This window comes from Tamandua tetradactyla, chromosome 9, assembly GCF_023851605.1.
Source record: "Tamandua tetradactyla isolate mTamTet1 chromosome 9, mTamTet1.pri, whole genome shotgun sequence".
NCBI classification, from domain to species: Eukaryota; Metazoa; Chordata; class Mammalia; order Pilosa; family Myrmecophagidae; genus Tamandua; species Tamandua tetradactyla.
This window is the reverse complement of record NC_135335.1, coordinates 27,422,381-27,434,617: the sequence shown is the minus strand read 5'-3', so window position 1 is coordinate 27,434,617 and position 12,237 is coordinate 27,422,381. Positions and strand designations below refer to the sequence as shown.

The following is a 12,237-nucleotide window of genomic DNA, read 5'->3' as shown; positions in this document are numbered from 1 at the left end:
CTTGCTCACATCCTGCTGACATTTGCTTTCGGATATACCATTTCCATTTAATGAGGAAGCTTTGTTGAACCTGTCCTACTTTTTAAATTATTATTAGTAAGATTAGTGAGTACTGTTCTAGTTTGAAAGCACTGGAATGTGATATACCAGAAATGGAAAGGCTTTTAAAAGGGAGAATTTAATATGTTGCAAGTTTACAGTCTGAAGACTATAAAATGTCCAGATTAAAGCAAGGCTATAGAAATTTCCAATCTAAGGCATCCAGGGAAAGATACCTTGGTTTAAGAAGGCTAATGACCTTCAGAATCTCTCTCTCAACTGGAAAGGCACATGGTGACATGGTGATGTCTGCTAGCTTTCTCTCCAAGATTCCTGTTTCATGAAGCTCCCCTAGGGGCATTTTCCTTTATCTCCAAAGGTCCCTCGCTGTATGGGCTCTTGTAGCTCTGAAGCTTTTCCAAAATGGTCCCTTCTTAAAGGGCTCTATCTAGTAAGCAACCCGAGCTTGAATGGGTGGAGACACATCTCTTTGGAAACCATCTAATCAAAAGTTACCACCTACAATTGGATGGGTCACATCTCCATGGGAACAATCAGAAAGCTCCCACCCAACAGTATTGATTGAGGATTAAACGACATGGCTTTTCTGAGGTCCACAGATTCAAACCAGTGCAAATACCCACATGATTATGGGCAATACTGGCCTTAGAGTCACAGAGAGGACAACAGTAGCTAAATGCTCAGTCTCCACTAAATTCCAGTTATGGGCTAAACACTGTGTTTTGAAGCAGGGGGGTTTGTTTAGCAGCTACTTGGATAGGGAGTAATATTGGGCTACAGTCAAGGTGAATTATCTTCACCATCTGTTTCATTATGCTCACAGTTGGAATTATCTTCCTCACTTTCCTGGTAGGGGCACAGGAAAGACTAAACAACCCATGCATCTTTCTCAGTACTCCGCACTTAAAGAGCAGCTATGCAGTATTCTAAATCTTTGCATTCCCTCCAGCCATCTTCCTTCTGCTTTTTATTGGCTCCTCTAATTCAGGAGACCCACCCTTCTCATAGTGTTGGCATTAGCATTGATCTTCCAGAGTTATCACATCAGTTTCTGCATCATCTATTCTGTTTTAGTAACTAAAGCAACACTGCCCTGAAAATGGACCTCATCCCTTCTTTTGTCTTTACCTGATGGTCTTTCTTTGTTTTCCCTCTATGGCCCTTCATTGTATCTTGTTTCCTGGTTTCCAACCATGGAGACCTACCTCCATGCTGCTGCTTCCACCCTAAAGTGGGTTGTTGTGGTTAATATTTTCCATGATTGTGCCCACCATCATCCCCAGTGAGAATCTTCCACTGGAGACTCTCTTGTCTCATGAATCACTCCAGTGCTGTTTGAGACAAGACTGTCTCATGCACATCCTGTCCAGGAGTGGAATCATATCCATATAGCCATATCACCTTAATGTAAAGGGAAGTTATGGCCTCAGGAACAGGTTTCCTTGGGATTTTTGTTGAGAAGTTCCCTCCGGTTGGGAACAATGCTATCATAGTCAGAAACTGAGAGTAAAAGTTGCATGAGTTTTTCTTGCAGGTTGTGCTATTCAATGTTGGCAAAAATACGTCTTAGCAAGGATCTGTAATTAATTTGCCCATGCTTTGTTTTAACTCAACACATGAATGCAGTGTCCTCTTACTGATTAGATGCACTAAGCCAAGCCACATGATAAGATCCTGGCTTTTTTCTGTATCTTTTATGTATTTCACTTGTGGGAAAAGATCTCATATTACCTTTGGGAGATATTTGGCATCCTTGCCCTGCATATATGGAATGTCTTTTTTTTTAATTAAAATTGTTTTTAAACGTAACAAACACAAACATTATTACCATATGATCATTCCATTCCACATATATAATCAGTAATTCACAATATCAACACATAGTTGTATATTCATCATCATGATCATTTCTTGGAACATTTGCAGCAATTCAGGAAAAGAAAAAGAAAACCAATTTCAAACATGCCGTACCTCTTGCCCCTCCCTTTCATTGATCACTAGCATCTCAGTCTACTAAATTTATTTTAACTTTTGTTCCTCCTATTTATTCATATTTAATCCATATGTTTTACTCATCAATCCATACCATAGATAAAAGGAGCATCAGACACAAGGTTTTCAATCACGCAGTCACATTGCGAAAGCTATATCATTATACAGTCATCTTCAAGAAACATGGCTACTGGAACACAGCTCTAGATTTTCAGGCAGTTCCCTCAAGCCTCTCCATTACACCTTAACTTAAAAGGTGATATCTATATAATGTGTAATAACCTCCAGGATAACCTCTCAACTCTGTTTGGAATCTCTCCGCCATTGACACTTTGTTTTGTCTCATTTCATTCCCCCTCTTGGTCTAGAAGGTTTTCTCAATCCCTTGATGCTGAGTTCCAGCTCATTCTAGGATTTCTGTCCCACGTTGCCAGGAAGGTCCACACTCCTGGGTGTTATGTCTCACGTAGAGAGGGAGGTTGGTGAGTTTGCTTGTCGTGTTAACTAAGGCCACATCTGAGCAACAGAAGGGGTTCTCTTGGGGGTGACTCGTAGGCCTAATTTTAAGTAGGCTTAGCCTACCGGGCTTAAATTTCATATGAACAAACCCCAAAATTGGGGGCTCAGCCTATTGCTTTGGTTGTCCCCACTGCTTGTGAGAATATCAAGAATTCTCCACTCGGGGAAGTTGAATTTTCCCTCTTCCTCACCATTCCCCCAAGGGGACTTTGCAAGTACTTTTTTATTTGCTGTTCAAATCACTCTGGGATTTATCGGGGCATCACTGGACAAACTACAAAATCTCATGCCCTACTCAAGGTTCCATGTATTTATGGTGTGGAACATCTTTTTGAGATTGCTCTTTTTTTGTGCAGGTTTTTATTTTTTTAATTTTTGCCCCCAGGAAAAAATTTTCTTTTCTTGTTCGGGGAATGTTAATCTGCTGGTGTGTGTGTGTGTGTGTGTGTGTGTGTGTGTGTGTGTTTCCTCTATTTGTTTGGTTTTTTTAAACATTTGTTCCCCCTATTTATTTTTATTCCATATGTTCTACTTGTCTGTTGACAAGGTAGATAAAAGGAGCATCAAACACAAGGTTTTCACAATTACACAGTCACATTGTGGAAGCTGTATCATTATTCAGTCATCATCAAGAAACATGGCTACTGGAACACAGCTCTACATTTGCAGGCAGCTCCCTCCAGCCTCTCCACTACATCTTGAATAACAAGGTGATATCTACTTAATGCATAAGAATAACGCCTCGACTCTGGAATCCCTCAGTCATTGACACTTTGTCTCATTTCATTCTTCCCCCTTTTGGTCGAGAAGGTTTTCTCAGTCCCTTGATGCTGAGTCTCAGTTCATTCTAGGGTTTTTCTCAATCCCTTGATGCTGAGTCTCAGCTCATTCTAGGATTTCTGTCCCACGTTGCCAGGAAGGTCCACACCCCTGGGAGTCATGTCCCACATAGACAGGGAGGGTGATGAGTTTACTTGTTATGTTGGCTGGAGAGAGAGGCCACATCTAATCAACAAAAGTGGCTCTCTTGGGGGTGACTCTTAGGCCTAAATTTTAATAGACTTGACCTATCCTTTGTGGGGTTAAGTTTCATATGAACAAACCCCAAGACTGGGGGCTCAGCCTATAGCTTTGGTTGTCCATACTGCTTGTGAGAATATCAAGAATTCAACTTGGGGAAGTTGAATTTTTCCCCGTTCTCACCATTCCCCAAAGGGGACTTTGCAGATACTTTTCCACTCACTGATCAAATGCTCTATTTGTTTTTAACACCCTTTCATTAGCACTAGCAATAAATGTTTTTACTTGAAATGATATGTTCCACATATACAGAATGGAATACTGAACTATGTTAGTAAATATACAATTTGGCAGCTATTGGGAGATGTCTATGCTGCTCAGTTCTGCTGGGTGTTGGATGGCCAAGGGATGAAGCTTTGAATTTCATCTCTCCTTAAATGTTGCTATTTTTCATTTACACATATACTCTAGTTAATGCCACAACTATTTATCTTGTACTTTATAATGGCAAATTCTTCCTTGGAACTTGCCATTCTCACATTGAAAATGTCTAAAATGAATGGTCTGGGTCATCCCTTCCCCTTTTGCTTTACAGCCTGTGTCCCGTTTTCACTGGAGACTCCTTGGCTATGTATAGAGAGTCAGAAAAATAGCTGAAAAAATTCTAATCAGTTAAACAGAAGCCATACCAGTGGTCTAGAATAAGTTGAACCAAATGTCAAAAGAACAGACCACAAAGCCAACTAACAAAAAACCTTAGGCCAAAAAGAGAAAAAAGAGGAAAGGATGAACTAATTAAGAAAATCAGATGTCTAAACACCAGCAAAAAACCAGTGATATTAGGAAGCACAAAGATTCACATGAGATACAGGAGCTGAATAAATAAGGACATTGTGCCTGTTTGAAGCTATTATGTACTCCAGGAAAGCCATATTTTAATCTTGATCCAGTCTTTGGGCAGCCATTACTTTCAATCCTCATTCAATACTGTAGGGTGGAAACATCTGATTAGATTATCTTCTTGGAGATGTGATGTGCCTAATTGTGGATGTGATCTTTTGATTAGTGGGAATTAACTCTGCCTATTCAAGGTGGGTCTTGATTAGTTTATTGGAATCCTTTACAGAGGGAAAACATTTTGGAGAAGATTCAGAACTGACAGAGCTGGCACAGTTGCTGACACTTGGAGAAAAGTTGACTCAGAGCTGAGAGAGACATGGGCAGAGCCCAGCAAAAAGTGCCATGTGCCTTCCCATGAGATGTTAAGCAAGTCAGAACACCAGTGTTGTGCCAGGGGATCTAAGTGAATGCCCACAGATGCTTCAAGAGGAAACCACTGGCACCAGAAGCTGGAAACAATGGAACCAGAAACAAGGACTAGGAGACATCAGCCACATGCCTTCCCAGCTGACAGAGGTATTCTGAATGGCATCAGCCTTTCTTGAATGAAGATGACTTCTTCTTGGTGCCTTAATTGAGACATTTTCACAGCCTTCGAACTGTAAACTTGTAACTGATTAAATTCCCTTTTTAAATGCTGTTCCATTTCTTGTCTATTGCTTTTTAGAAGCATTAGCAAATGAATACAGGTGTTTAAACACATATTCTAAAACAATTCAATGAGTTGAATGAAAATGTGACAAGATGGAGAATATAAAGAAGACCATAAAGAAAAACTAGGAAGCTTTAAAAAATAATAATAACTTGTAGGAATGAAAGGCACAATGAAAGAGATGAAAAACACAATGAAGACATACAGCAACAGATTTGAAAAGGCAGAAGAAAAATCAGTTAACTAGGGGATAAGGCATCTAAAGTCTTACAAAAGAACAGATAGGTAAAAGGAAAAAAATTGAGGAGGGTTTCAGGAAACTGACACCATGAAGTACACGAATATATATTGTTCCAAAGGATAGGGGAAAAGGAGCAGAAAGAATAATTGAAGAATATTCACCTAAAGTTTCCCAATGCTTAGGAAAGTTTGAAGAAATCACTGTCTTTATAGTAATAACATAGAATGTTAATGGGTTAAATTCCCCAATCAAAAACTATATAGACTGGCAGAATGAAAAATGCTGAATCCAACTGTATGCTGTCTACAAGAGACTCACTTTAGACCCAAGGAAAGTGAAACAGCAACCAGAAAAGAATGAGTCATAGCTAAATTAATATTAGACAAATTGGATTTTAAATGTAAAACAGTTCAAATAGATAAAGATGGACTTCATTTATCAATAAAAGAGATAATTCATCAAGGAGAAATAACAATCATAAATATTTATGTACCTAGTCAGAGTGCTCCAAAATACATGAGTCAAACACAGGCAACACTGAAGGGAGAAATAGATGCTTCTACAATAATAATTGGAGACTTCAATACACTGCTCTTGTCATTGGATACAACATCAAGACAGGATCAATAAGGAAACAGATCTTCAATAACAAGAGAAATTAACTAGACTTAACAGACATTACAGAACATTGAACACCACAACAGCAGGATGTATATTCTTCTTAAGTTCTCGTGGATCATCTCCAGGAAAGACCACATATTGGATCATAAAGTAGGTCTCAATAAACACATGATTGTAATTATACAAAAGACTTTCTTAGACCATAATGGAATGAAACTGGAAATCAATAGCAGGCAGTAGGCTGGAAAATACACAAATATATCGAGGCTAAATAGCATGCTCTTAATCAGTGAGTCAAGGAAGAAATTACAGGAAAAATCAATAAATATCTTGAGGGAAATGAAAATGAGAACAGAATGTATCAAAACTTATGAAATACAGTGAAAGTGCTGATATATACATATATATGAGATCCCATATTTACAATGTCCTGAAAATTTACAACAAAGCTATGTGAGCTAATAAACAAGTTCAGCAAAAGTCTTTGGATACAAAGTCAACACCCCCAAATCAGCAGTAGAATGAACTATCTTAGGAGTAAATGAAGAAAAAAAAATTGCATTTAAAATAGGAACTAAAATAATCAAATATCTGGACTAAATTTAGCCAAGGGATTAAAAACATGTATGTAGAAAACTAGAAAACATTGCTGAAAGAAATTTTTAAAAACCCAAATAATTGAAATGAAATAACATTTTCATGAGCTGGAAGACTAAAAAGTGTTAGAATGTCAATCCTACCCAAACTGATAAACAGATTCAATTCAATCCTAATAAAATTTCCAATAGTCTACTTTGCAGAAATAAAGAAGCTAATTATTAAATTTATTTGCAATGGTAAGTGGCCCAAATAACTAAAGCTATCTTGAAAAAGAAGAGCAAAGTTGGAGGACTCACACTTCCTGACTTTAATGCATATTACAAAGTTGCAGTGGACAAAACATGGTACTGGTACAAGGATATATATATCAACAAATGGAATCAAGTTGAGGATTCATAAATAGACCTTCACATCTATGGCCAATTGATTTCTGACAAATCTGTTAAGTCCAGTCAATTGAGGAAGAATATTCTCTTCAATAAATGATGCTGAGAAAACTATACGGCCATAAGCAAAATGATGAAAGAGGACCCCCATCTCAAATGATTATGCAAGAATTAACTCAGAATGATGAAAGACCTAAATTTAAAAGCCATGACTATAAATCTAGAAGAAAATATTGGGATGCATCTTCAGGATCTCATGTTAAACAATGGCTTCTTAGACTTTACACTCAAAGCACAGGAAGCAAAAGGAAAAGTAGATAAACAGAACCTCCTCAAAATTAAAAACTTTTGTACATCAAAGGACTTTGTCCTGATAGTGAAGAAACAAAACACTCAATATGAGAAACTATTTGGAAACCACATATCATAAAAAAATTTTAATACCAAGAATATATAAAGAAGTCCTACAGCTCAACAAGAAGACAACTCAATTGAACAATGGGCAAAAGCCTTGAATAGGTATTTCCTCAAAGAGCTTGTACAGATAGCCAGAAAACATATGAAAAGATGCTTTCCATCACTAGCTATTAGTGAGATGCAAATCCAAACCACAATGAGATCGTTTTTCACCCACTATACTGGTTACTGTAAGGAAAAAAACAAACAAACAAAAAAACCCAGGAAGTTAAAAGTGTTGGAGAGATCAACATTGTAACATAAACAGCTAATGAAAACTCTCTCCTGAGATTCAGTGAGAAAAAAAAAGATATCTCATTTATTCAGAACTCTAGATTAAGCTATAGACTGGAGTAGGACCCCAAAAATGCTGAACTGAAGAATGAGAAAAATATCACATAGGATGCTTCTATCCCAGGCCATGTGGTCCTCTCCCCTTATCCTCACTTGGTCCCACACATTTGGGAAATGCACAGAGGCAGCAACTAGGATACTTCCCATGGGGGACGCAGTGTGTATAATCTCTCCCAGCAGTAAGAGATGTCCCCATCTATACCCAGACACAGAGATGCAAGCTCACAGAGACTTACAGCAGGACTTTTAGCCACTGGAGAGGGCAGAATAAAATAGGGCAAGGAGGATTTTCCAAAATGGAGAAATTGGGAGGAATCACAAAATCTTCCCTAAAAGTAGCAGGTAGCCAGGCAGAATATACCCAAACCAAGTGTTTGGGGACCTGGGGCATAGGGAAGGACATTTCATGGCCCAGGTCAGTATGGGTTGAAGAGTGTGAAAACCTGGAAAGAGACTGTTTCCAGCCTTGGGTCCTAGTGTCCATCCCCACACTTGAGGGAAATAGCAACAGGAGGCCTGATTTTTGCCTGGTGGATGGCTGCAGCCTGGGGCAGCCGGGGGAATCCTTTGCAAATAAAGTGGGGGACATAGCCCACATTGAGCCAGATTTTGGCTGACAAAGTAAGTGCATAGTATCCCCGCAGTTGATCCCTTCCTGGTCCTGGGCTTCAGGAGGCAAACAGCTTCTGAAATTGATTAACTCACTGAGCAATGCCATATGTTGGGCAGGCTAGAAAGTGCAGAGGAATGGTAGAGCTTTTCAGAATCTCTCCAGACCCTATCCCAGGCCCATTTGTGCAGGTCTGAACCCCACCCCCACCCCCACCCCCCCACACACACATAAGAATGCAGCCTTGTATTGAATGAGAAACAGATGAATCAACTGCCAAAGCAGTGCCCTTAAACCCAACTCTTGCTGGCTGGTGAAAAGCAGAGCACTCCAGGGCGAGCTGTCGGATGAGGAAATAGAATGCTCAGCCCTGCAGCCTTAGGCCTTTTCATGCGGGAGCCTGGTAATCACCAGACACATTCTGCTCACATGTGGAGCCTACCCTTGGAGTGGCAGTTTCCAGCATACTGAGAGAGCTGTGGCCTTGACGGTATTAATGCCACTGGAGCCTAGGCCCAATGGGATGTCACTGTCAGAGAGAGAGATGCGTTGTGGGTGGCCCAAGAGCATCATCTAGGAAGACAAAGTGTGGTCTGAGAAACTGCTTCTCTGCCCAGCCCCCAAGAGATTTCAGAATGGGAATGCACCTTGTGTATGAGGTAGACCCTCGTTTGACTGAAAATTATTGGAAACCAAAGTGCCGAAGGATATCTTCAGTGCAAACCCAAGCAATTAAAACATCTTAGACAAGCAAGGGGAATCAACTTTTAAAGTAACTTTTCAAGATAATCAAATGCCTTGAAACCAACAGAAAATCACAAAGCACATGACGATGCAAGAAGGTATGACCAAACCAAATAAATTAAAAAGCCAAAGACACAGAATTTGGGACAACTAATCAAAGGTGTTCAAACAAATTTCCTAAATGACTTCAAAGGGTTGGCTAAAGACATAAAGAGAGCATAGTGATTGGGCTGGCAATGCCAGCATTTGCTCAGGTCTGAATCACCAATAGAGGAGGCAGTGGAGGAAGAGGTGGTAGTGGCCACAGTGAGGGCAGAGGAGGTATAAATCAACTGGGCAGAGGCATGGCCAACAGCAGTGCAGTAGATCAAGCAGGAGTTCAAGGAGGTGCTATAGAGCAAGGAGGCAAACAAAAATCAAATTAAAGTAGATCTTGTAGATGAGAATTTTATAGAATTAAAAAGAGAAATACCAGGAACTTCAGACACACCATATGAAGGAGAAAGATACCAGCTAGAGATAAAAATACCAAAAACTCATCCTTCGATCCCATATTTTAAGTGCTCCAATTTACCACTTAAAATATGGCATCCTAGTATTAGTTTTGTCACACTGGCTATTCATTTGGATATCCTGAAATATCAATGGCTGGCAGCAATTACTTTCCTCATGGTATTGTCATTGCAAGCACTATTGGAAGGTGCAGAACCAGATGATCCACAAGACACAGTAGTAGCAAATGAGTACAAACAAAATCCTGAAATGTTCAGACAGGCAACTTGACTTTGGGCACATGTGCATTCTGGAGCATGAGTTTCTAATACAGAATGCATCAAAAATAAAACCTATGTCCTATGGACTTTGATTTGAATGCAGTAATAGTGGCTTTGTCTTCAAAATCATGGGATGTCAAAAGACTGCAACAGAATTGCTTCTGAGTATGAGGCAGAGAGAGAGCTCTATTCATCAAGCACGCCTCTTCTTGAGGAGCATAATCTGTTACTTCAGCATTCTGCATAGATTTCTTTTAAACTTATTCTTACCTAATGATATTATCTAAGCACCATTGGAGACAGAAAAAAAATCATGCTCTGTAATTAAAGATAATTAAGCATCTGTGTAATCTTAAAAAGGGGAAATACTTTAATTCTTTTTCTTAATAGTGTGAAAATTCCTTGAGTTAAACCACAACCATGGAAAAAACATGCTAATTTAGTGTGCCAAGATTAGCAAGAGTTTGCCTAGGGATTTTGTTGGATAATTAAGATACTACTTTGAGTTTGTCAGATCCATTCAGGTTGCTGCTGCTGCATCACAGCTACCTTAGCCATTTTTAGCGTGGCTGCTCTGTGCCTGTGAATTTATTTCATGCTTGTGCTTGACTTCTTAGGGTGGGTAGCTGAGAAGACCACCATTTTTGCATTTGAGAATTTTTGATTATGTGATTTATCCTGAATTGAAGATGATGACCTATTCAGAGCCTTATTTTTGTCCTTGTCAACAGATTGGAACACCCTGTTTCCCCCCCTCTATCACTCACAGCTAGTAGTCTAATGGTAACTTTCTCTGTATTTATTGGTGAAATGTGCCAAGGGACACTAGTATCCTTTGCTTCTTTTTGGGTAATAGGTTTGGAATATTTTGTTAGAGTTCTGCAAGCACTCTTTAAACTTTTTTATGTAAGAAATAATGCAAAAATGGAGCTGTCAATTTTATTTCTCTAGCAAAACAATAAAATAACAGTAAATACACAATGTTGCAGTATTCCAAGATGTAATGAAAGAACCCAATTTAGTTTTTCAATAAATTTGACATTTCTGTTTTTTAAACTATCTTAGATGAAAAAATTTTCTATGAAACTTGCAAGGATGCAATCAACTGCAGTAGGGTTTTTGTTTGCTTGTTTGTTTGTTTAAAGCCTAAATTTAGGCTTCATAGGGATTGCTTTATTGGATACTTTAAAGTTACTCTTCCTTGCAGTTTCCCCGTATTGCAACATGACAGCTGTGTTGCTGTTTTATTGTACATACTTCAAATGCACATAGACACAGAAGTGTACTATAAATCTGACTTTCTTTATGATGTTTCTGATATGAGAATTGAAAACTACCTTCTCTTGTACATAGTCATACTTTCTATTTGTATTAAAGTTACATTTCATTCTAAGTTCAAAGTTTGAAAATTACTAGTTTTGCAGGCTCAAACACTAATGTGACTATTTCCTCAAGGTTGAAGTAGATTTATGCAGGCAGTCCTATACATAGAAACACACTTCTTATTAAGTAACAAAAAATGTAATGGATTCAGGCTAAATTAAAATAAGGCTCTATATTGAAAGTTGTATTATAAAGTTTGCCATTCTTTAATGTTATTTATCCTAAATTATAATGATGTTTGGAAAATAATCTTTGAACCATCAATTCAACAAAACTTCACTTGGTTTCTCAGCAATCTTGATACTTAGAAGCAATAAAAGAATCAATAAAAGAAGGACATGACTCTTCTTCCAAAACTTGTATGCCTTTCCTATTCAATAGTAAATTCTTAGAGTAGATATTATTGCACACGAAACACTAGTTGCTATCTTTTCCCCAATGTTTGTTTAAGCATAAATTTTGTTATACAATCACTTCCTTTTATTGTTGTAGTATATATTCTAAAGATGCCAAGGGAAACAAAATTTTTTCTTTATTTTATAGTTTGAAGGAAGTTAGTAATATCTGAAAATGTGTTCCCTTTTTCCCCATGTTGTTTAAAATTAATTTTCTTTTGTGGAGGATGGCTTGGTAATGTTAGTAATATTTGAAGTTTAAAAAAATTATCAAACGCATATATTTGGATACTACTTGCCTATATTATCAGGGTATAATTAATTGTCCTATGGATAGACAAATGAGAGAGAGAATTCAGAACTGAAAGACAAACATTACATACTTTGCTCTTGGAGGCTGCTATTTCTTGCCTTTGAGTTTTATACACCAGTTTACAATGTAACATTTCCAGTGCCCAGGAAATTGTAAAGTACACTATTTGGTTTGAAAGGTTCTCCATAATGGGTTCTTTATTATAAAATATTATTTTT

The 12,237-nt window shown here is 38.1% G+C and overlaps 1 pseudogene; it reads left to right on the top strand.

The window, feature by feature from the left end:
* Positions 1-9,824: 9,824 nt before the first annotated feature.
* LOC143646867 (ubiquitin-conjugating enzyme E2 K pseudogene) lies at positions 9,825-10,215 on the top strand (annotated as a pseudogene).
* Positions 10,216-12,237: the final 2,022 nt, after the last annotated feature.